This window comes from Portunus trituberculatus, chromosome 47 (assembly GCF_017591435.1).
Source record: "Portunus trituberculatus isolate SZX2019 chromosome 47, ASM1759143v1, whole genome shotgun sequence".
Taxonomy (NCBI): Eukaryota; Metazoa; Arthropoda; class Malacostraca; order Decapoda; family Portunidae; genus Portunus; species Portunus trituberculatus.
The window spans coordinates 15,436,483-15,462,253 of NC_059301.1; positions in this window are offsets into that span (position 1 = coordinate 15,436,483).

The following is a 25,771-nucleotide window of genomic DNA, read 5'->3' on the forward strand; positions in this document are numbered from 1 at the left end:
CGGATGGTGAGTGAAGGGCGACGACCACCACCTGCACCACGGCCGACAAAACACGTCTCTGTGAAGGAACAATGGACAGTTTGTCTCACCACTGTTATTCACACAAACAAGTTATACTTTAATAAGGGAGATTAAAAGCCTTGAGTGCGCTTCTCCACCAACCTTAGTAAAAATGGTCTGATGCAAATTTAGAGCGTCATTTAGAAAGACACGAGGAATGGATCAAAAAGCTTCTAGTGTGTAAATTCGTATCTCATGTGTGTGTGTGTGTGTGTGTGTGTGTGTGTGTGTGTGTGTGTGTGTGTGTGTGTGTGTGTGTGTGTGTGTGTGTGTGTGTGTGTGTGTGTGTGTGTGTGTGTGCCTATTCGTGTGCGTGTATGTGTGCGTGTACATGTGTGTAGCAGTAAAAAAAAGTGGTGTTGTCATAAACGATCAAAGAGTAAAGTTTTGATTAATAATTTCAACTAAGGAAGACTGATCCAGTTAATGTTACACTTCTACATCAACATGACTACCAACTTTCACAACCATGGGAACAAAACGATGGATAAGACATGATCTCACCACATGCTTCAACATTCCAATCAACACTGTCATTATCACATGTTCCCACTTACTCCTATATACACAAACTATCTCCTGATGGACCGTACTGCTGAGAATGTTCTTGGTGCGTGTGACAATATCTTCCCTTCCACCCACTGACGGACTGGCGGATTGATATTGAGCCGCCGCAACAAGACCACCTTTATGTCATTACTCTGCCATCGAGCGTAAGATTAAACGTTGAGCCTCTTAACAACCATCAGTCTTTATCTCTTCACTCTTATACAAGCAACTAACCAATAGATATCTCAATTTAAACAACCTACAAGAAATACCGCTTCACACTCGGTCACACCAAAATATCTCTAAAAAATAAACTCTTAATAAAAAAATATGAAGCGTATCTCTGTGGGGCTTCTTTTCTTTATTTTCTTCATTTATTTTTACTATTGTTGGTACCCGCCCTATACATGTATAATATCAAATAAATAAACAATTAAACCAAAACTTGAAATAAACATCTGCCATCAAATACACCTCCATGCCTACCAAACTCGCTCATTCCCACAGTGCAGCTAATAACTAATAATACTCCGCCGAGACATGATGCACGCACGGCCGCACACCTGCTGCTGGTCATCATCACCTGGGAAACGTTGAGAACCTTTCCCCCCCCACCACCCAAACACCGTCCCGGCACCTCACCGCACCTCACTCACTCCTCCGGCGGCACCTCGCTTTCTTCCCGCCGCCGCACTACAAAACTGTCATGTGTCGCTGAGATCAGTGTTCCTCCGTGACTCAGCTGCTTCACCACATACACAAGCTTACCGAGGTGACTCAGACCTCAGGGGAAACTGTGTGTGTGTGTGTGTGTGTGTGTGTGTGTGTGTGTGTGTGTGTGTGTGTGTGTGTGTGTGTGTGTGTGTGTGTGTGTGTGTGTGTGTGTGTGTGTGTGTGTGTGTGTGTGTGTGTGTGTGTGTGTGCAAGCAACAGAAATAGGGTGCTTAGCATGTGTGTCTAGGAGTATAGCATGGCGCTGAGCCACGAGCGGTTAAGAGGTCACAGTTGAGCCTTCCTTGAATATGTATTGGTTGACTGGTGATTTGCTTGATTGCCCCCAGAATTCATTCATCTCATGCCTGGTGACACGCCACGCTGCGCCTGTGTGACGAGACGCCGGAGGACCTGACTCGCCTCACCTCGGAGCCGCGTCGTGTGTTCGCTGTGCATGGCGAAGTGACTCGGCGTAGAGAAAATTAGCGTCTGGTTGCACTAAGGCGTGAGTGACAGTGATGGCGACAGAAACAAGCAGGAAGGGAATAGACATAACCGTACACTGTCTTGCCGCACATTTACCAAACTACAATGTGAAGGATTTGCCATTTCGTACTAAAAAAGAATAAAACTGAGATTCATCCCTATCTTTTTTCTTAATTGCCGTGGAAAGAGCGTGACAAAGATATCTGTTAAGCTCCATTAACAGAGAGAGAGAGAGAGAGAGAGAGAGAGAGAGAGAGAGAGAGAGAGAGAGAGAGAGAGAGAGAGAGAGAGAGAGAGAGAGAGAGACGTGTGTGTGTGTGTGTGTGTGTGTGTGTGTGTGTGTGTGTGTGTGTGTGTGTGTGTGTGTGTGTGTGTGTGTGTGTGTGTGTGTGTGTGTGTGTGTGTGTGTGTGTGTGTGTAGCAGTTGTATCAGTGCGTGTATGTGTGACGCAACAAGCAAGTGTTCTACAAGTCAAATGAATGGAAATAGCACACAGGCTGTAGATGTCAACATGATACTCAGCGGGGGTGTTCTGGTGATCGCGACGCCTGGGAGTGCTGTGGGAGGACGTGCTGTAGTGTGAGCGAGGCGGCGGGAGTGCATGGGAGACGTCTAAACCCTTCCTCGCAAGATTTGTTTCCCGATAACCAAGCACCCACAGTCTTTTTGGGAAACTTGTCTCTGTATTAGTCTTAAATAATTAGGTAGTCTGGAAAAAATAAGCTATGTATTCGCTTTATTTTGGTGTATCCATGTACTTGTTTTTCTTTTTCAACTGTGGTATGGTCTCTCATTGTAGTAAAGCGTTGTGACGTCTGGATAAGTCTAGAAAAAAGGTACATATTCTCTTTATTTTGGTGTATCAATGTACCTTTTTTTTAACTGAGGTCTGAAGGTCAACCAAAGACTCTCATGGTAGTAAAAAGTGTTAAGTTGTCACATGGATAAGTCTAGAAAAAAAAAGGTACATATTTTCTTTATTTTGGTGTATCAATGTACCTTTTTTTTTAACTGAGGTCTGAAGGTCAACCAAAGACTCTCATGGTAATAAAGTGTTAAATTGTGACATGATAAGTCTAGAAAAAATGGTACCTATTATTTCTATTTTTGTGTGTCCATGTGAACTTTTTCTTTCAACTGTGGTCTGAAGATTAACAAAAGACTCTCATGGTACTAAAAAAGGCTTAACTCCTTCAGTACTGGGACGCGTTTTGCCATGAGTTTTGGTGTGATTAAACGCTTTTACTTACATTAGGAAGATTCTATGGAGGTCAGAAGATTCATGGCCAGAGTCTTCACTATTTCAATACTCACATAAGTTTTTGAAGCTGTATAAAATTGCCCAAGAGTAAGGAAAATGAATATGGAAACGCTTCATGGTATTAAATGATTTAAATATTGACATATAGATAATGTAGGGGTGAAAACAAACCTTAACATATAGAGGTAATGGACACAATTAATAAAGGCATAAACATTGTTCTACGTTGCAAAAGTAGCGAGTAGCAGACCAGTTTTACGTGACGTGTACAGGTCAATCCGCAGTGAGAGAGTATAACACTGGAATGCATGAAATGACTACCAAATCAGACCCTAATGAATAACGCATGACATGACAAATGAGGACAAGGACACCGCGAAACACTCTCTCTGCTCCTATACACTCAATCCTGACAATTCTGCTACTCGTTACAATAGTTATGAACATTCACCAGTTTCCTTCACGCTCCACCCTGGCCAGGAGCAGTGGTACACCATCTTCCGGGTCCTACCTCGCCCTGCTATGGCGGACACTCGCCCAAACCACGCAGGGTGAGCGGCTGCGGCCAGAACAGGATCGGAAGCTGAAGCATACTATACGTACAGTACACAGGGCGTGTGACTGCGGGCCGTGCGTGAATCAGTGGTGGGAAAGCAATAACTCTTCACTGCCGACAGGGAAGAAACCGGAGACTGTAATATTCTGGTAAATAATATAACGCTTCAAATTGTGTGAAGAGTTCTCACATTAAGGTGTAATAAGCAGAAAGGAGGGTACTGTTGGAGGTGAAGCAGGAGGTACACTGGTACAATGCACAACATGAAGGCAGCTGCCGCTCTGAGCATGACGGTGAGGAAGAGGAAGGACAATGCGGCGAGAACAGCATGACGTTCTGAGGGAAGGATCCAAATGCCGATCCTTTTCATGCAGTGAAGCGATGCGTGGTTTGGTTCCTTCTTGATTGTGTCCTCACCCTGGTCAGCACAGCCCTCAGCGTATTGTCTACACCCTATCATGTTCCAAGTAGCTCTTTCAATCAATTAATCAATAAATTAATCACGACAGGTAACCAGCAAGGTAACTAGCGCTGAGCGGCGGTCCGGTCATGCGTCACCTAAAGAAATAAACGTCAACTTTACAACTTCCAAGCTCAATAGTGTCCAAGGTGTGGCGGGCGCATTTCCTTCCCCAGAGTGACGAAGTGTGCGGGATGGTAAGTGGCGAGGGTTGTGCTTCCTGCGGGAATAAGGTGTAGCCCTAACGCTGCCGTAGTGGAGGCCCCTGTGAGTGGTGAGACCAGTGCCGGGCGCTGACAGGCTCGGGCGTCAGGGGAGGAGTAAGGAACGAGAGGCGACTATGGAGGAGACACTGACTTCCCTTGTATGTAGGTAGTTTTTGTATGAAAGAGACTCAAGGGAGGCAGTGTGTGTGTGTGTGTGTGTGTGTGTGTGTGTGTGTGTGTGTGTGTGTGTGTGTGTGTGTGTGTGTGTGTGTGTGTGTGTGTGTGTGTGTGTGTGTGTGTGTGTGTGTGTGTGTGTGATGACTGTACAGGGTGGCGTTGATGAAAGGTGACCTAAGTAGCGGGTTGAAAGGCAGCATGTCCCGCAAGGTCACACAACAAGCCTGGCTGTGATATCGATGTGCTGTGTACGTGTACGTGCGTCCATTACGTAATTCAGCGGGTAGTGACCCAGCAATAAACAACATTCATGCATACACTCGTATCCCTTCAATTAGTGAATGCACAGATTGTTCAAAATGAGCTTTGCATGATCATTACGCCTGAATAAAGCATCCAGCGGTACATTAGAGCAGCACAGCAGTGTGTTGTGTAATATTTGCATGCATAAAGCAGCACATGCAAGTCATAAGGACAACATGTGACAGGCAACACAAACAGCGGGTGCATCCCAGGCCCGCTGTTCACCACACCCCGGCAACGACCAGTGTGCCCGCTACGCCCGTGGCCCGCACACCACACACCCACCTGGCGACACCTGGCCGCGGCCCGGATGGTGTGGCGGTGGAGGACTGACAGAAAAAAGTGCACAGGCAACCCTCCTCCCTCCCCGCCCGTAATGCCTCCCACGCCCCGCTATAGGGAACCCACGCCACCACGCACGCACGCACGCACGCCATTACCGGGATTCATAATTATTCTTGAGCACCGAGGAACGGAGCAATGAGACCCACGAGGCGCGGGGCCGGCGGGCCGTGACCCTACCCGTCAGGGGGCGGTCTTGACCCCGGGTGAGACGCAGCCCCGCCCGCCCCGCTACTCGGAACACCCTCCTCTGTATGGGCGCTCTTCCGTCAATAGGCACCTTAAGGCGGTGTCGTGGAAGTAAATGCTTCCTTCCTTCCCTCGGCGCGGTGCGAGGGCAAGAAGTGAGAGGGAGAGCCACAGCCAGTTGCGGGAAGAAGGAAGGCGACACACGAGCGAACGTTCCTCCCTGCTTCCCTGCTTCCCTGCCCTTCCTCTGTGTGCTCTCCTCGGCTTCCCTCCTCCCCTGCTAATACCTGCAAACTTCACCAGCTCCCCTCCGGCGCACCCTCGGCCTCGCGCCCCTTTTTGCATATTTCTGATAATCTCCGCGTCTGGTGGAGCGTAAAAGTGATGCTTTTAGCTTTTAAAGCCATAAAAGTCCACGAGGCGTGCTGTGCCGCGGGGCGAGGGAGGCGGACTCGCTGTGGCGCCTCGCAGACTGCCGAGGACTAATTTGCCTTTTTAATGGGAGTTTTAATGTTATTAGGGTCATTAGTCATAATCTCTCTCTCTCTCTCTCTCTCTCTCTCTCTCTCTCTCATTAGGCTGCTTTGTGTGTTTTTACGTCTGTGCAAGGTCCCTCTCGATTCACGTTCTGCCAACCTTCCCTTCTTTACCTGTCTTCCCCCTCGCCTGCCTGCCGCCACACACACCTTTCCCTTACCTTCCTTTTCATTACTTCTTCCTCTCTCACTCCCCTTCCTCCTTCCCTACCTCCCAAACTCCCACCCTCCATCCATTTCTCCTGCCTCGCTCTCACCTCATCACGCTCCCCATGCTCGCTCTCTCTCTCTCTCTCTCTCTCTCTCTCTCTCTCTCTCTCTCTCTCTCTCTCTCTCTTGCGTTACTCCTTCGATCATTCTCTTTTTTATTCATTTTTTTTATTTCCTCTTCAATGCGATATATTTTTGTGGGTCCGGTTTACATCATTATTTTTTGGCATAATTTGATATTTCATGGTTTATTCAGGTTTTTTTTTATAATTCTTCCCATTTTTTCTTTTTCTTTCTCATATTTGTTTTTTTCTTTTTTTTCATTTTTTTTTTCTTTTCCTTCTTTTCGTTAGGGTGAGGTTAAAGGTAATGATTTGCTACCTCCTCCTTGTTGTTGTTGTTGTTGTTGTTGTTGTTGTTGTTGTTGTTGTTGTTGTTGTTGTTGTTGCTGTTGTCTTTTTCTTTCTCACTACTACTACTACTACTACTACTACTACTACTACTACTACTACTACTTCTTCTTCTTCTTCGTCTTCTTCTTCTTCTTCTCCTTCCTCCCCTCACAAGACACTCACCCTCGTCAATATTTTTCTAGCATGCCCTTCCTTCTCTCTCTCTCTCTCTCTCTCTCTCTCTCTCTCTCTCTCTCTCTCTCTCTCTCTTGCTCTCCGTATGGCTCCCCTCGTGTATTTTCCCTTCCTTCCTCCCCTCATCTCTCTCTCTCTCTCTCTCTCTCTCTCTCTCTCTCTCTCTCTCTCTCTCTCTCTCTCTCTGTCCTTTCCCCCTCTCTCTGTTACTCTTTCCCATCCCCTTTGTGTTACTCCGTTAATACATTGCTCTCTCTCTCTCTCTCTCTCTCTCTCTCTCTCTCTCTCTCTCTCTCTCTCTCTCTCTCTCTCTTTAGTTATATGATTCATCTTTATCACTGCCTTATTCATTCTCCCTCTTCGTCTCTGTGTTTCTTTTTCCTTTCATTAGTTTTCATTGTTCTTTGTTCCGTTGAAAATGATTAGCCTTTTTGGTCTCTTGCAGTGTGGTTTCTCTTTTATTGACTTCCTTTGTCTTGTGTTTGGTATCGAAGGCTTTTCATATCGTGGTTTTTGTATCTCAGTCTCTCTGTCTGTCTCTGGCTCTGTCTGTCTGTTTGTTTGATTCTGTTTCTCTGTCTCTGTATGTCTGGCTGTCTGATTGTCTGGCTGGCTGGCTGGCTGGCTCTCTCTCTCTCTCTCTCTCTCTCTCTCTCTCTCTCTCTCTCTCTCTCTCTCTCTCTCTCTCTCCTTAGTTATATGATTCATCTTTATCATGCCTTATTCTCTCTCTCTCTCTCTCTCTCTCTCTCTCTCTCTCTCTCTCTCTCTCTCTCTCTCTCTCTCTCTCTCTCTCTGTCTGTCTGTCTGTCTCTCTCTCTCTCTCTCTCTCTCTCTCTCTCTCTCTCTCTCTCTCTCTCTCTCTCCAGTGCTACATACCTACCGGTCACTTTCCCATACACACCCTCCCGCCACTCACATCAACCCCTCATCTCTCTCTCTCTCTCTCTCTCTCTCTCTCTCTCTGTTGGTATTTCGCATTTCTGTCAGTGTATTGCCGCGCGCCACCCTCTTCCTGCTGTTGCGTTCCCTCGTCACGTTCATCACTCTCGTTTTCTTTGTCTTATTTTTACGTTCATCTTTCATGTCGTTTTCTATTTCCCTGTAATATGTCCAAGCAAATCCTCTTCACTAATTTATCTTGTATTTTTTTTTTTTTTTACTTTGTTTTCATTCATCGTTTCTCCAAGTCACTTTCCTTTTTCGTTTTTTTTTATAATTATGAAGGAATCCACATTTTTTTTTTTTTATATACAAGGTTATTTTTTTTTCCTCTCAGTGATACGTGGTTTTGTTGTTTTAAAGACCTCCTATATTTCACTGCCTTATTAATTCTATCATTCTATCATCCTCTCTCTCTCTCTCTCTCTCTCTCTCTCTCTCTCTCTCTCTCTCTCTCTCTCTCTCTCTCTCTACCTTCCTTTCTCGGCAATATCCCTAATTACAGGTATATATATGACCACTTTTCATATACCAGGTTAAAATTTCCTCCATATCCTTTACCGGTAAATTCTCTAAGTTGTATGAATGAATCTACAACTTTCCATATACCAGGTTCAAAGTTTCCTCCATAACACGTGATTTGCCTGCAGAAGACCTCCAATACTTCACTGCCCTTTTTAATTTATCATCATCTCTCTTTCCCTCTCTCTCTCTCTCCCTCCCTTTCTATCTCTCTCAATATTTTCTGTTTATCACACAGAATAAATCCACAAGAACTTTCCATACACCAGGTTAAAGTTTCTTAAATAATACATGATTTTGCTTTTAAAGACCTCTTGTATTTCATTATCTTTTCTAATTTAATCATCTCTCCCTCTCTCCTTTCCTTTCCTTCTTGATTTTCCTGGTGATTTCTCAAAGTATGTAAGAATTAAGACCTTCTGTATATACTTCGCTGTCTTTTAAATCTTACTATCCGTCTCTCCTTCTCCCTTCCTTTCTATTTTCTGTATAGCACATAGACTAAATCCACAAGAACTTTCCATACACCAGGTTAAACTTTCCTCCATAACGTGATAATCCTGTACCTGTCTTCCTATAGTTCACTGCACCTTTGTTGTTGTTGTTGTTTTTTTTCATCCTGAAGGTGTAATGTGCAGATTCTTAATGGCTCGATATGCTCCCCTCCTCTCAACCTGGGTCGTCTGTTATTCTGTTCACTAATTGTCAAGTGACGACACGTGTTTCTTGACAAGTTTCTCGCTGTTCTCTTGCGAAAATCCGTAGAAATGTGCTGTGTGTGTTTGAATGTTTGTGTACCGATTAAAATTTCAGGAGAGGCGAGAATGGGACGGTGAAAGAAGAGAGAGAGAGAGAGAGAGAGAGAGAGAGAGAGAGAGAGAGAGAGAGAGAGAGAGAGAGAGAGAGAGAGAGAGAGAGAGAGAGAGAGAGAGAGAGAGAGAGAGAGAGAGAGAGAGAGAGAGAGAGAGAGAGAGAGAGAGAGAGAGAGAGAGAGAGGAGAGAGGAGGAGGAGGAGGAGGAGGAGGAGGAGGAGGAGGAGGAGGAGGAGGAGGAGGAGGAGTTACACAAACACAAAATACAAAGGAGCAACAAGCAACAACAGATCTATTGTTCCCTGTTAGGCTGATTTACGAGCCTGTCTATCAACCACAACAGAAGAAAAAACAACATAAAAAATACAAAGTGAGAGAAGTAGGATAGTAAAAGCGAAGAGACGTATGAGAGTAAAGGAGCAGGAGGAGGAGGAGGAGGAGGAGGAGGAGGAGGAGGAGGAGGAGGAGGAGGAGGAGGAGGAGGAGAGGGTCAGAAGGGAAGGAATTTTGCATCTGCTTTGAATTCGTGAGGCAGCAGCATATTTCATGACTGTCGAGGACTGTGAGGCGAGGCGAGGCGAGGCGAGGCAGGCAAGGCAGCTGTGGGAATAAAGTGTCCACAATTCCCTGCAAACCACGAGACCCGAGACCGCCTTTTGTAGTCCACCTCCTCCAGTCCTATAGTCTTCTTCAAGCGACCTTAACCCCTTCAGTACTGGGACACATTTTTACCTTGAGATTTGTGTACGATTAGACCATTTTATTGACATTAGGAAGGGTCTATGGAGGTCAGAAGACTAATGGTCACAATCTTCACTATTTTAATCCCCCCCACATAAGTTTCTGAAGCTGTATAAAATCAGCAAATAGTACGCAGAATGAATTTGGAAATGCGTCATGGTACTGAAGGGGTTAATCCCATTGTATCGCAGGGTCAGCCGCTCGCGTTATCCTTCTCCATCTGTTTCTGTCCATTACATCATCATCTTGAACTCCCAGCTTGTTCATGTCACTCCTTGTTACGTCTCTCCATCTTATCATTTGTCTCCCAACACTCCTTCTCCACCTAACCTACGCCATCATTGTCTTCTTCGCTGGTTCATCCTACGTGCCGGCCAGCTAATGCATTGTTGCTTTCCACACTCGCATTTTTTAACAGTGTCTACATCCCGGCAACGTCTGACCTTTCCACACGAAACAGAAGCGTCAAATAAAAAAAATAGGCAAGTTTTGTAAGTAATTCTTTTGTTCCATTTGACTCTAAAGTTCGGTTAGTAACAATGATTTTCGCTTCTATTTTTTCCTTCCCTCTCTTCTTTTTCGTGAGTGACTTTCATCGGAACTGTGGCACTGTGGCACGTATTCTCAAACACATCTGCACTTCACCTCCATCATTTCAAGAGGGTTTATTTAAATTTATACAAGTTTTTTTTTTAAAGGTGTTTTTACGGTTCTAGAGCCAATGACAAAATTTCTACATAATTAACTAGATAAACACTCTTGAAAACCTCGCTAATCATTTCTGTAGCCTTGGAAAATAGTCGTGGTGAGAGAGCTAAGTGTTTCTGAATACTAACCTGCACCTGGAGATCCTTTAGGGCAAGTCAGGTACGTGAGCAAGGGCGGTGTCGGAGCGCCATCAGATGACAGGGTGTGTGTGAGGTGATGTGGATGTGGGCACAGGTGTGGGGCGGGGCAAGGTAATGAAGCGGTAGGTCATGCACGTGTACAAATGGTGACACTGGCGCAGGTGTGACGATATTCCGCCTCTTTTTTTTTTTCCTTTCCATACTATCTTACCGCAAAGTGTGTGTGGCCTCTTTTCCTGATTTTTTTTTATGTAAGAGGGGAAAATTGGCTAATGGCAACGAAAAGATAAAAAAAAAAATACTCACTTTGTTGCCAGTCTCCATAAAGATCACATAGAGTGCGGTCCTTGTTTTGAATTTCGTTATTTTTTTCATGAACGACAGTTTGTGAAGGCCCGCAATATCATCAGTTAGGTTTTCTCCACTGATGACACATACTCCGTGTTAAACTATCATATCATCATCATAAAAATACACTGAAAAGTCCGTAACTTTTTATAGAGCATGTTAAAAACTGTCGAAAGCTTTGAATATGTAATCTCTCTCTCTCTCTCTCTCTCTCTCTCTCTCTCTCTCTCTCTCTCTCTCTCTCTCTCTCTCGCATTCGTGTCTCCAGGTACCATTTCAGCTTCCGTGTCGTGGCCTTCTAATAACTCCCTCGCCAAACCTTTACTTTCCTTCCAGACAAAAAGCAAGGCCATCAAAATCCTCCATCAAGGAATTCGGATCTTCCTCTCTCCTTCCCAATTAACATGAAGGTAAATTGTATGCATTATTTATTTCCATCATTTCCACAACCCACTGATTTTGTTTGCTGGATTCCATATTCGTCTTTTCTTCCCTGTTAATCTACGTGGCGGGACACTTCAAAGGCCTCGGTAATGAAGCCAGCGCTCCCCCGTGGACGCGTTGCTGGTGCTGTGTCCGCCACCAGCCACCAGCCACCACCACCATCGCCACCAAGAACATCGCCTCTCTTTCCGCCACTTCGCAGCCGCCACCACCCGTCGCCGCCGTCCGAAAGCCAACGTGTAGCAAGTGAAATGAAAAGGAAATACTTGCAACAGTGTTTTTCTTTGATCTCAGCCTGAATTGGCAGTCAATTAAGTCCGACGAGTGAGGAGGGAGAGGGAGAGGGAGAGGGACACACACACACACACACACACACACACACACACACACACACACACACACACACACACACACACACACACACACACACACACACACACACACACATTACCTTCACCCTGTTGGCGGCCTTTCACCATACACCCTTCTCCAACCTTCCCCCTTTGCCTCTCTTCTCTTCTTCCCTTCTCTTCTGTTGCATGTCTCCTCCCTGTTTGTGTTGCCTCACCCGCCACCGCCTCTCTGTCCCTCCTTCTCTCCCCAAAACCCACCCACTTTTTCACTGCAAGTCTCCATATCCATACCTACCTTCCTCCCTTGTCCTCATCGCATACCTTTAAACCCGCAGCTCTCCCTCTGACACCCTCCCTCCCCACCATACCGGTATCAATTCTCCTGCTCCCTCTGCTAAACCCCGCAGCTTGCCCCTAAACTCCCTAACAACCCGTCTCCTGCCATCTCCTGTTTCCCTCTTACTGTCCCCTCTCGTCCCCTTACCCTCATTCCTGTTCTTGTTCCCCTCGCTACAGTGCGGTGTCCTCCCTGGTTGCCTGGTGCCTCCTCTATCCCCCGTTCCCTTCCCTCTTCTCTCGGCTGGCTGCGACGGCTACAATATTGTCCGCTGCATCATGCCTTTTGATTATAAGCTCCGGTAATAAAACACGCATCGGTCCGGCCTCTCCATCGATCTCGCCACAGCCACAGTCACCGCCGCCGCAGCCACCACCGCCACCGCCGCCGTCCAGGACTTGTTGTTTGTTGTGGCTGTGTGGTGTTGTGTTCGCCTCGCGTGCCTCGCTGCTGTATTGTGGGTGTCTCTTGTCTTGCCTCGTCTTGCCTCGTGTGTGTGTGTGTGTGTGTGTGTGTGTGTGTGTGTGTGTGTGTGTGTGTGTGTGTGTGTGTGTGTGTGTTTCACTGTTTGATCTGATGCAGTCTCTGACGAGACACCCAGACGTTACCCTACAGAACGAGCTTAGAGCTCATTATTTCCGATCTTCGGATAGGCCTGAGACCAGGCACACACCGCACACCGGGACAACAAGGTCACAACTTCTCGATTTACATCCCGTACCTACTCACTGCTAGGTGAACAGGTGAACAGGTGAACAGGGGCTACACGTGAAAGGAGACACACCCAAATATCTCCACCCGTCCGGGGAATCGAACCCCGGTCCTCTGGCTTGTGAAGCCAGCGCTCTAACCACTGAGCTACCGGGTGTGTGTGTGTGTGTGTGTGTGTGTTGGTCACCGTGTTTTGTATGGGTCTGTACATTCATCAGTGTTTTAAGGTGCGTGAATGTTTTTCCTCAGTGTGGCTCTGCTTGGTGTGGGTGCAGTACCGGTGGCCACGTACCGCCTCACCCTTCAGGCAGCGATGACAGCGATATGGTGCCAGGCGAGGCGGGAACATTGGGTTTTTGACGTTCAGGCTAGAAGCGCCTCACGGGGGTGACAGTAATAACCAGTTAAGCCTCCCTTGATCAGGGCTTCGATGGTAGTGGTGCAGCTGTGATTGGCCCGGCACACCCTGGCCGGCCGGCAGGACGAGACGGACGGGAGAGCGTGCGGGCGAGGCGGGGGTGGGTCAGCGGGTGGGTTAATATCTCCGGCAGGAGCTGAACCCGGATAGCCAGAATTACACGGCCCGTTGGGCTCGTGACAAAGTAATCATTTTAATGCCTCGAAATGTGGCCTCCGGAGACGTGTGCTCGCCGGCGGCGGGGCGAGGTTGCAGGTTGTCAGTGGGTTTGTGTGCTGGTGAGGAGAGGCCACTGTGTTGACCCACTGGACGTGGCCACCTGTGAGTAATTGATGAGTGGACACGAGCCACTGGCCCTGCGTCCCTGGAGTCTCCCCATCGCCTGCATGCCGCCCTGCCCTTCACCGCCTGCCGTGTGGGGCCGACGCAAAATTTGGCCAAGAGCGGAAAATTAAAACGAACACATATGGTATCGACGAGCGGCGAACTGAGATTAAGTTTCTACGCAGAGGATCGTTCACTCGCTGAATGATTCATGCGCGTCGCGTCCCTCAGAGTGTTTGTGTCCAATTCAATATGAAACCGTGAAGGTCAGAGTGGAAAGTGCAGCACGTGTGATGGAGGAGTGTTGCCACGTCGCACGGCAGCACGCCAGCACAACAACGTTTCTAAGTAATAAAGAGGACCAGAGATGTTACTTGAACCGTGCACTTCAGCCCTGGACAGGAGGAGGGGGGAGCGGGGAACGGAGAGGATGTACCTACTGGCAGGAAGAGAAGGGTAGGAGAGGGGGAAGGCCGCCCGGAGGCCACGTACAAGGTGGGGAAGACGGAGCAGCACACCTATAAGTCGCCATTATTATAGAGCAGCCAGGTAATTGGCCTAACTAGAGGAGCAACGAGCGGCGCCCTCTGCCCTGTCTCCCCTAACCCTCCCTCCCTTCCCTCCCTCATAGCCCTCTCTCTCTCTCTCTCTCTCTCTCTCTCTCTCTCTCTCTCACGTAGCTATTTCATAAACTGGTGTTATAGCTGGTATAGTTAAATCAGGCAGCCCATTTTGAACTAAAAGCATCGTTGCTGTACGTATGAAAATCACCTACACTTTTTCTCTCTCTCTCTCTCTCTCTCTCTCTCTCTCTCTCTCTCTCTCTCTCTCTCCAATATCGAGGCTCCCTGCGTGCTGAAAGGAACTCATCACTGCGCCCGTCACTTGTAAGGTCTCCCCGTCAGTCTCCGTGCGCTCCTGACGGCCGCGCAGGGAGCTTATCGCGAGGAATCAGGAAATGCTTGGTGCAAAAATGATAGGCGTTAGTAAGTAGTGCAGTGTTTAGTGTCGCTCATGTCGTAAGAACAGACGGGAGTATGATCATCCTTCAGTGTTGCTCGTGATGTTTGTTGTCTGTAGGTGTTATGAGTGTGTCGGCAGCTCTCTCTCTCTCTCTCTGGGTGTTGATACTAAAAATTGAAGGTGGACGTGCCTCTCTCTGGTCCCGTGTGCCCAACAGACTCATAGCGCGTGTTTCTTGTCACGTCCCGCACCCCACACCGCTATTCTCCAACACTCACACTCACTCCCCTTATTACTACGTATGCTCCTTTCTTCGCCTTTCTTCTCCCCCATCCACTCTCCTTGCCATCTCGTCGCTCTTCTTCCTTCTCTTCCTTCCATGTTTTTTTTTTTTTTTATTCTTCCTTCTTTTTTTTTCACCTTGCACATGTTTTCGTCTCCCAAAGTTCTTTTTTTAATTAGTTTCTTTTCATTTTACTATTTTGGTCGTCGTCTTTCTTCCAGCTCTCTTCTTCCGGTGATAATCTTTCTCCTACTTTCTTTCCTTCCTTAGCGTCCCTTTATGTACATACATACGCCTCTCCCATCTCTTATAACCGTATCTCCTTTCTTGTTTCCTTCTCTATTATCACCATCAGCACCAACATTGCCTTTTTTTTTCCCTCCTCCTTCTCCTTTACCATCTCGTTGGTCTTCTTCCTTTTCATGTTCTTTTATTCTCTTTTTTTTTCCACCTCGTACGTACATATTTTCGTCTCCCAAAGTTGTTTTCATTCGTTTCCATTCACTTTACTATTTTGATCGTATTCCTCAGGTGATATAATCTTTCTCCTACTTTCCTCCCTTCCTTACCATCTCATACATACACTTCTTCCATCTCCTAAAATCACTTCTCTTTTCTTGTTTCCTTTCTGTATTATCATCACCACCACCACCATCACCACCACCTCTTCCTCCTCCTCCTTCTTCACGGCGGTAATCCTCCTCTGGCCCCCTCCAACATGCTCACCACCACGCGGCCGTTCCATTACCATATTTACCCTCGCCTATCACCTTCCTTCTCCCTACATAACCGTCACCGCCTTACTCTAACAGGTCCTGCTTCCCTCGCTGCTTCCCTCCTCCATTGCCTCATCCCCCCTCCCCCTCAACCTTCCCTGTCTTGATATTCAGTCATTCCTGCACTCTTCATATCAACCAATAGTGATAAAGTTATGTCCACAGCCACTTTCGCTCCGTCTCTCTCCTGTCAACAGCCGCGCGCCGCTGCTGCCTCTGCCGCTGCCGCCCTGCTGTGTCGCGGTGTGAAGGCCTTACGTGGCAGTGACCTTGTTTCTCGCTGCACACTAATGATGGACCTCCCCGGTGGTTCTGTTTGTCTCTGCTGCACGCGAATACAAAGAATCAGATGAAGAGAGGAGATGTGTGTCCTTCTGCATGCCAAGTGTCCTCCCGCTGAGCCACTGCCGCTTATGGCGCTTCTGAGGCACTCTGGCGGGATAGGGGTGCGTGGCGGTGCTGCCACAGGTACGCCTCATTGACGTGTTGCGTGCTTGTGGGTCTATCGGTAAAACGCATCAGACTCCTAATTCACATTCGCCATGTTTAGATCAAGGTTCGCATCTTAAGCGTTTCGCAGTGTTATCACGACGACGCCTCACAGACTTTGGTGGAAGTTAAGGGTTCAATCGATAGCTCAACAATGATATACTACAGTGTACGTCAACAGGAGAAATACCCATAAAAATGTGAATAATCATCGCTGCAATCTTTCAAAATAGTCCTCAAGACAGATACGCTATCAGAAAGTAGGCCTATAATGTACTATCTAATTGTAAGAAGGGCGACACTCTAAAGAATATCTGCCAGACCTAAGTGCATCATGTTCACCTTCTCTGTGGTAATGACAAGAATTTGAGTGAACAAACGACTCTATTCAAGCTCAGACATGAAGAAAACCCTGGATTATCTACAAAAATAGATAAAAAAAAAAAATCCCACAAGTGCCACAAACAAAGCTTAAGTAAATTGAAGCTCGCAAACTCCGTTGAGAGCCCCACTATGGACCCAGACCCAGACCGAGACATTCTGCTGCTGTTGGTCGCGAATCTATACGTGTCTTCTGAAAGTTGACCTATAACACAACTTAAACGGCTCGGAGAATTATAAAACACCCTAGAAACATATCCGTGCGAAGAATAATAGACGCGGGTCAGGGCGGCGGTGTGTTAGCCATTCAGAGTGGAGGAAGGAAGGTATCATATGGTCCAGGCAACACGCAATTATATGAAATGGAGAAGGAAGAGATTGGGAAATTCATTCTTTACGTGACAGAAAGGAACTTCGACATCATGTGGAGACGTGAGAAGAGAAAGCAGCTCAATAGAAAGAGAAGGAAAAAAACAGCAAGTACGTGACCTCGCTACTTGATTGTTTTGAGAAGAAAGAAGCCAAAACCGCAGAGGTCATCGCAAATACCGAAATTGTTGCGTTGCTGGCAAAATACTGATATTGTGAGTGAACAAAAAGAATCTAATGCCATGTAACTATTCCGGTGCGTTTTGTGAGGAGGTTATTGCAGCAAGACAACACCAGAACCTCGCACCTGTCACTCCTATTCACAACACACATCAACGCAACACATAACACCAGAGCCTCACACCTGTCACTCCTATTCACAACACACACCAACGCAACACACAACACCAGAGCCTCACATCTGACACTGCTATTCACAACACAGCAACGCAACACACAACAACACCAGAGCCTCACATCTGACACTGCTATTCACAACACAGCAACGCAACACACAACAACGCCAGAGCCTCACACTTGACACTGCTATTCACAACACACAGCAACGCAACACACAACAACACCAGAGCCTCACACCTGTCACTGCTAATCACAACACACACCAACGCAACACACAACACCAGAGCGTCACACCTGTCACTGCTATTCACAACACACACCAACGCAACACACAAAAATGAAGTGTCCTGACTGACGATGAGAGGAAGAAGAGTCCAGCGCAAGAAGAGATGACCTGCTTGCGATCTATTCACGAGAACTGTGGTGATACAATTCAGTGTTCTTGTAATGTAGAGTACCATAAAATCTATACTTTTTTGGTGGGTACTTGTGATATATAGACTGTACATGAGGTTATATTTCGCATTGTTACTGACGGCCGTGAATTAATCTGGATCAAGTTACTGAATGATAGATAGGCTGACTGACTGCCTGACTGACTGACTGACTGATTGGGGATGGCTGAAGCGTCTGTCTGCTTATTTGTTTGCCTGTCAGTCTGCTCATGGTTTTCGATATGGCCACACCCGCCCAACCTCTCTCTCTCTCTCTCTCTCTCTCTCTCTCTCTCTCTCTCTCTCTCTCTCTCTCTCTCTCTCTCTCTCTCTCTCTCTCTCATAACTTTTCGATCTCCATTCTCCCTCCTCCTCCTCCTCCTCCTCCTCCTCCTCCTCCTCCTCCTCCTCCTCCTCCTCTTCTTCTTCTTCTTCTTCTTCTTCTTCTTCTTCTTCTTCTTCTTCTTCTCTTCTTCCTCCTCCTCCTCCTCCTCCTCCTCCTCCTCCCTCCTCCTTGTTCTCCACTTCTCTTCCCTCTTAGTTTTATTAGAGTAATGGGTGACATGTACACCACCAAGCGCCTCACACCCCTTCCCATCACCCCTTCCACCTACAGCGCCACGCCCCCACGGTCCACAGGGGAAAAGTACACTCAAGGGCGCGCCGTGCTTATGAGTGCCGCGTCCCGCCCTCCCCAGGCCCCACCTGTCACGCACCTGGGCTGGGGCGTGGCGGGGGAAGGAAAGGGGAGGGGTCTGCTTGCATTAGAGGTAGAGGAAGGAGGGGATAGAAAAGCTTGTATTTTGAAACGCCTCTGTGCCTCACCTCTCTCTCTCTCTCTCTCTCTCTCTCTCTCTCAGATGGCATTTAGGGACGCGATAAGGTGGATAAGGTGGTGAGCGTGGGATCGGGCAGACATCCACGGGTAGGTTCGAATCCCACCACATACCGCTTTGAAGCTATGCCATTTGTCGAGTGGTTTAAAGTTACTTACATGTCACCAGGATACCCAGGTTGTAGGTGGTCTTGGGTGGTGATATGGGCTCTAATATGGATACCACTATAAATAAAATTGCCTGCGCCACTAATGGGTGAAAGCTTACCAGCGCTTCCCACATATACTCTTCAAGTATGCCTACAGGCGCTATAGGCCATAACATAAAAAAAGGTAAATAAATAAATAAACAAAATAAGGATGTTCTTGTAGTTTTAGTGGCATATATAGACGAGAGAGAGAGAGAGAGAGAGAGAGAGAGAGAGAGAGAGAGAGAGAGAGAGAGAGAGAGAGAGAGAGAGAGAGAGAGAGAGAGAGAGAGAGAGAGAGAGAGAGAGAGAGAGAGAAGTGTTTTAGAATATGGTGACTCAGGTGTGGTCTATCCTGGGACGTTGTTGTTGTTGTTGTTGTTGTTGTTGTTGTTGTTGTTGTTGTTGGTGGTGGTGGTGGTGGTGGTGGTTGTGAAGCAGTGGAATTTAATGATGATGAGAGTTACTATGGGATCAGTTATTGGTAATGGTAGTGGTGGTGATTACGGGAATGATGATGCATGAATGTGGTGATGAAGGCAATGGTGATGGTGATGGGGATGGTGCATGAGAGATATGGATCCTGGTGGCGGTCACGGTGATAGTAATGGGTGGTGGTGGTGGTGGTGGTGGTGGTGGTGGTGATGATGCAGGTTGTCGTAATGAAAATGGTGGTGGAGGTGGAGATGGAGGTGGAGGTGGAGGTGGAGGTGGTGGTGGAAGTGGTGGTGGTGAGGGTGGAGGACACGGTCTCCACCCACTCTGTACACGCACCACCCGTCTGTACAGTTACCTCTCCACTCTCTGCCTCCCTGTTATTATCTCTCTCTCTCTCTCTCTCTCTCTCTCTCTCTCTCTCTCTCTCTCTCTCTCTCTCTCTCTAGTACAAATAAAGTAAAGGAACTGAATGTATGAAAAACCTGTTTATATTCAATGAACCAACCCTTTCTTTTTTTTCCCTCACCTCCATGTGTGTGTGTGTGTGTGTGTGTGTGTGTGTGTGTGTGTGTGTGTGTGTGTGTGTGTGTGTGTGTGTGTGTGTGTGTGTGTGTGTGTCAACCAAAGCCGATAATACATCAAACTGTCTACGAGAGGGGGAGGCGGGCACTGAACACCTCCCTGTATACCCTCCCCATCCTCCCACCCTCTCATCAGCACATCCTCCTCCCCCCCCTCCTCCTCCTCCTCCACCTCCCGCCCCGCCCCTCCCCGCCCAACTCCCGCGCCACGCCCCTCGTCAAGACCTTATGAGGAATATCCACGCCCTTATACGGAGTCTCGCCGTGCTGAGTCGCTGCCAAGAGACTTCACTTTTCATCTTGCTTGTGTCACTTCAGGGCAATGGCATGATTATTTTTTATTCAACAAGTGACGCTATGTGACCTCGTTGCTTGGGGCTCACAATAAATAAATAAATAAATAAATAAATAAATAAATAAATAAGTTCTTTAGTTTATCAATTTGCTTATTAAATGAATAGCTTAATAATTTGCTTTTTCTAACAGTCAGTCTAACAGTTACTGAAGCTTCTAACCGCCACTCTAACACTCATTCAGCTTTCTAACAGTTAATTTAAATCCTTCACTATTCTAACACGTCATTTGATAATCGTTCCGCTTTCTAAATGTTAATCTAAGTTATTCACCATTCTAACAATTAACCTGACAATCAATCACCATTCTAACTGCTAATCACACAATCCGTCACCATTCTAACAGCTAACCTGACAGTCCTTCACCATTCTAACAGCTAATCACACAATCCCTCATCACCCTAACAGGTAATCACACAATCCTTCACCATTTTGACAGTTAATCACCATTTTGACAGTTAAAGAGACAATCATTCGCATTTTTAACCCCTTCAGTACCATGCCGCGTTTTTTAGACTCATTCTAGTTACTATCGGGCGATCTCATACAGCTTAAACCCTTCAGCAGCATGAGGCGTTTCCATATTCATTCTGCTTACTATTTTGAAGGTCTTATGCAGCTTCAGAAACTCATGTGGGGAGATTAAAATAGTGAAGACTGTGGCCATTAATCTTCTGACCTCCATAGACCCATTCTAATGTCAGTAAAATGGTCTAATCGTGCACAAATCGCAAGGTAAAAATGTGTCCCAGTATTGAAGGGGTTAATAAAAATCATGTGAGGATAAAAATGGTAAAGACTCAGGCTATTAATCTTCTGATCTCCATAGACCCTTCCTAATGCCAGTAAAATCATGCAATCATACCCTAAAATCACGGTGAAAATGCGTCTCAGTATTGAAAGGGGTTAATAATCATAATCTAACAATCCCTTCTTAAATGGTCCAAGTAACACTCCATCACCTTATTTTCTCCCTACGGTGACTTATATAGGAGGAGGAAGTTATATATAAAGGAAGAAGGTGACTGTCTGTGTTAAACTTCTCATTGTGGTGGAAGTTCAGATAGTGTTAATCCAATGATTTAATAAACACGAAGAAATTAATTATCTTCGCTAATAACTTCTTACTAATTTTCTTCTTTCTATTTTATGCAAGAGAGGAGGACTGGCCAAGAGTAGTAAAAATATAAAGAAAAAGGCTTTACTCAGTTGCCAGTCTCCTTATAGCAGAACTTCAAATTATGATTAAAAAAAAGCCGCAAAATATTGAAGCGTGGAATTAATACATTTTATCGCTTGTAGTTATTCTCTCTCTCTCTCTCTCTCTCTCTCTCTCTCTGTCACTGAAAGCCAAGAAATTCAAGGTCTGCTGCTGCTGCTAATTATCTCTTATACAGTAACCTTTCCCGTAATGAATAATGAAATGCATAACGAACCGTACTAAATAACACGTGAAATTCTCTAGTGGTAGTAAAATAATAACTAAAGCTACTACCGCATATCACTCACACACACACACACACACACACACACACACACACACACACACACACACACACACACACACACACACACACACACACACACACACACACACACAAATTTACGACGGGCCATTAATCCTTAACGCGCAAGAGGTGCCACCCTCCACCGGAATATTGTACCAAGAATGACAAATGAGGAGCGGCACAGTGGCTACAAGGATGTTAAAGAGAGATATCTGTGTAGCTGGGGACGTGAATTTCCTCTGCCTCCTCCTCCTCCTCCTTGGCTCTCCTTCGCGCTAACACAGACACTTAGAGAAACTTTGAAAAACATAAGGGTCACCTATACTTCATTTTGTCCTTAACCTCTTCAGTACCATGACACGTACGTTTTCATATTCATTCTGCATGGTTAATATTTGGTGGTTTTATACAGCTTCAGGAATATATGTGTGAGAATGAAATAGTGAAGACTCTGGCCATTAATCTTCTGACCTCCATAGACCCTTCCTAATGTCAATAAAATCGTCTAATCATATCCAAAACTCAAGGTAACAATGCGTCCCAGTACTGAAGGGGTTAATTTTTTCGATGTTCTTTTACGACACTGAACCAGAGAAACATTCAGAAACATGAGGATATACTTAACTTTGTTCTTTTTTACTCCTTTACAGCTCTCCTTCCCGCTCACCAAGATACAGACGGACACTGATGCGGGGAAACTTTCAGAACCTCGACCAACTCCCATACATTCATATCTTCCTCTGGTAAACTCTGGAACTCTGTATTTTCAACTTCCTATGCCTTGACTTCATGTAAGAGGGAGGTTTCAAGATATTTATCCCCTTCTTTTGGCTAACTCTCTCAGATCTACAAAGGAGCTGGCAACTGAGTGGGCCTTTTTATATATATATATATATATATATATATATATATATATATATATATATATATATATATATATATATATATATATATATATATATATATATATATATATATATATATATATATATATATATATATATATATATATATATATATATATATATATATATCCTCTTGAATAAAGAAAAAAAACTTCAATATGTCCTTCTATGTTTTTTTTACGTGTTTCACTGTCAACAGATTCAGACAACAACCCCAAACCAAACCAAACCAGGCGAAATCTAACCTAACCTAACCACCCTTTCCTTCTGACACGTCTATCGGCTTGTACTTGCAACGTTTCAGTGTCATATCTTCATTCCTCGTAACATTGTACAGTGCAAAATCATTGGTGTTTTCAAGGCCTCTTCCTTTCTCTCTAATTTTGACAAGTAGTGAAAATAATTAGTTACGAGTGTTTTTCAAGATTCCAGAGGTAGTTTAGGTTTTTTTTTTTTATTCAATATTCTAGAGGTAACTTAAGGGTGTTTACAAGAAAGGTGCTTGTCAAGATTGTAGAGGCAGTTTAGGAATGTTTGTCAAGATTCCAGAGGTAGTTTAGGTTTTTTTTTTTTTTTTATTCAATATTCTAGAGGTAACTTAAGGGTGTTTACAAGAAAGGTGCTTGTCAAGATTGTAGAGGCAGTTTAGGGATGTTTGTCAAGATTCCAGAGGTAGTTTAAGAGTGGTTTTCAAGATTTCAGAGGTAGTTTAGGGGTATTTTCAAGATTCTAGAGATAGTTTAAGAGTGTTTTCAAAATTCTAGAGGTAGTTTAGGGGTGTTTTCAAGATTCTGGATGTTTTTCAAGACTGCAGAGATATTTTAAAGAGAATTCTGAATCCACACAAGAAAATAAGGAATATGACCACGACTGATTATCCGAGTCAAAAATACAAGTAACGAACGTATGTGCCGTGGAGAGAGAGGCGACGCTAAGGATTAAAGACGATGCAAAGGGTCTTTCTTTTTTTCCTTTTTACTCCATTACTTTTCTTAGTTTTCTTTTATCTTCATCTATCAAACTTTTCACTCTTCACCATCTGTCTATAAATTCAGCTCATTTCATTGTTTTTCCTTCGGCTAACTAATGGTGGGGCTGTGTTCCATGGTGCATCCAGGAGAGAGAGAGAGAGAGAGAGAGAGAGAGAGAGAGAGAGAGAGAGAGAGAGAGAGAGAGAGAGAGAGAGAGAGAGAGAGAGAGAGAGAGAGAGAGAGAGAGAGAGAGAGAGAGAGAGAGAGAGAGAGAGAGAGAGAGAGAGAGAGAGAGAGAGAGAGAGAGAGAGAGAGGAGAGAGAGAGAGAGAGAGAGAGAGAGAGAGAGAGAGAGAGAGAGAGAGAGAGAGAGAGAGAGAGAGAGAGAGAGAGAGAGAGAGAGAGAGAGAGAGAGAGAGAGAGAGAGAGAGAGAGAGAGAGAGAGAGAGAGAGAGAGAGAGAGAGAGAGAGAGAGAGAGAGAGAGAGAGAGAGAGAGAGAGAGAGAGAGAGAGAGCCTAACCCAACCTAATCTCACCTTACCTTACCAAACTAAATCCTAACCTAACCTAACCTAACCTAACCTAACCAACCCAACCCAACCCAACCCAACCTAACCTAACCTAACCAAACCAAACCAAACCAAACCTAATCTCAGCTCAGTTCATCTAACCAAACCTAACTTAATTACAGCCGCATCAGTGGGGGCCGAGGTGTCCCATCATGGCGGGGCAGGATCGCGGCTCACCCACGTGCGGGACAGGTGATGGCGGCGCGGCTCCTGCTCTGTTCCTCACCACGCGGGTTGTCTGCTTCCCTAGCCTTGTTTATTTGGTCCCTTTGAAAGACTGTACTAGTTTTGTTTATTCTATTGTAGTTACGAGAGAGAGAGAGAGAGAGAGAGAGAGAGAGAGAGAGAGAGAGAGAGAGAGAGAGAGAGAGTTTATTCAGGTAAATCTTCAATAAGTGAGACAGCCAGAGTTCTCTCCCTCCCTAACTGCTGTGGCCTTGATTTGCGGCAAGCACGAGGCATCACAATCCTTGTTGTTTTCATGGGCTGCACGTTATGTGGGAAGCTTTTAACCTACAAACTCCTTTTACAGAGAAACTTGAAGACGTGATGATTTTTTAAGACTTGACATCATGTATAAGCAGGACTCGTGTATCCAAGAGAGAGAGAGAGAGAGAGAGAGAGAGAGAGAGAGAGAGAGAGAGAGAGAGAGAGAGAGAGAGAGAGAGAGAGAGAGAGAGAGAGAGAGAGAGAGAGATTATATAATTAAGCTGGGCGGCACCTTAGATACCCATGATTTAGTTGTTGCGGCGCCATAACTCAATAAATGCTCAATAAATGTAATCCTTCGTTATAAAACTCCCCTGTATTTGTATGCATGTATGTATGTATGTACGTACGTATGGCTTCCGTAGTGCGTGCCTGCTTTATTACCGGCGTGTGTGTGTGTGTGTGTGTGTGTGTGTGTGTGTGTGTGTGTGTGTGTGTGTGTGTGTGTGTGTGTGTGTGTGTGTGTGTGTGTGTGTGTGTGTGTGGTGAAGCAATCAGTCGTGAGTCGCATGCACTACACGATACACGATACACGATACATGATACGCGATACTCTGCAGCCACACGGACGATCATCGCTCATTTTATATTCCAGCAGACACACAGGTTTTCCGCATCCTCTTAATTAAATGGTTCTGTGCGTGTGCGTGTGTGTGTGTGTGTGTGTGTGTGTGTGTGTGTGTGTGTGTGTGTGTGTGCCGCGTGATGTGCTAATGTGGAGAACCAAACTTTTTGAAATATTTTGTAGTTTTATTTGTTTCCCATTCAAATCATCACGCCACGCCGCATCGAGTAACTGGCAGTAGTAGTAGTAGTAGTAGTAGTAGTAGTAGTAGTAGTAGTAGTAGTAGTAGTAGTAGTAGTAGTAGTAGTAGTATACAGTAAAGATGTGAAGGAAACAGTTCTTAAATAGGAGTAGCAGGTGAATGGAAAGCACTTAGTAATCAGGTCGTTAGTGCTGAGCCATTAGGAAGCATTAAAGGATTGGACAAAATTATGGATGGGGGTGAAAAGAGAAAACAAATAGGTAAATACTATACAAGGAATGTCACCTTCCTGCAGCTTCCCTTATTTCCTTGTATTCTTAAAAGGAAAGTCTTCAAAAGATTTCGATACTTCTACACATCCCACTGTAACTCGAGAGGCGATGAATAAATATACTGATACGAAGAGAGGATGTGAACGAAGCCAATCTTTTTTAATCTCTTCAGTACCATGACGCGATTTCTTATTCATTCTGCTTACTATTTGGTGATTTTATACAGCTTTAGAAACTCATGTAGGGATTAAAATAGTGAAGACTGTGGCCATTAATCTTCTGACCTCCATAGACCCTTTCTAATGTCAATAAAATGGTCTAATCATACACAAATCTGAAGGTAAAAATGTATCTCAATATGGAAGGAGTTGATTCTTTCATTCCTCTATTCACGTCTCATACAA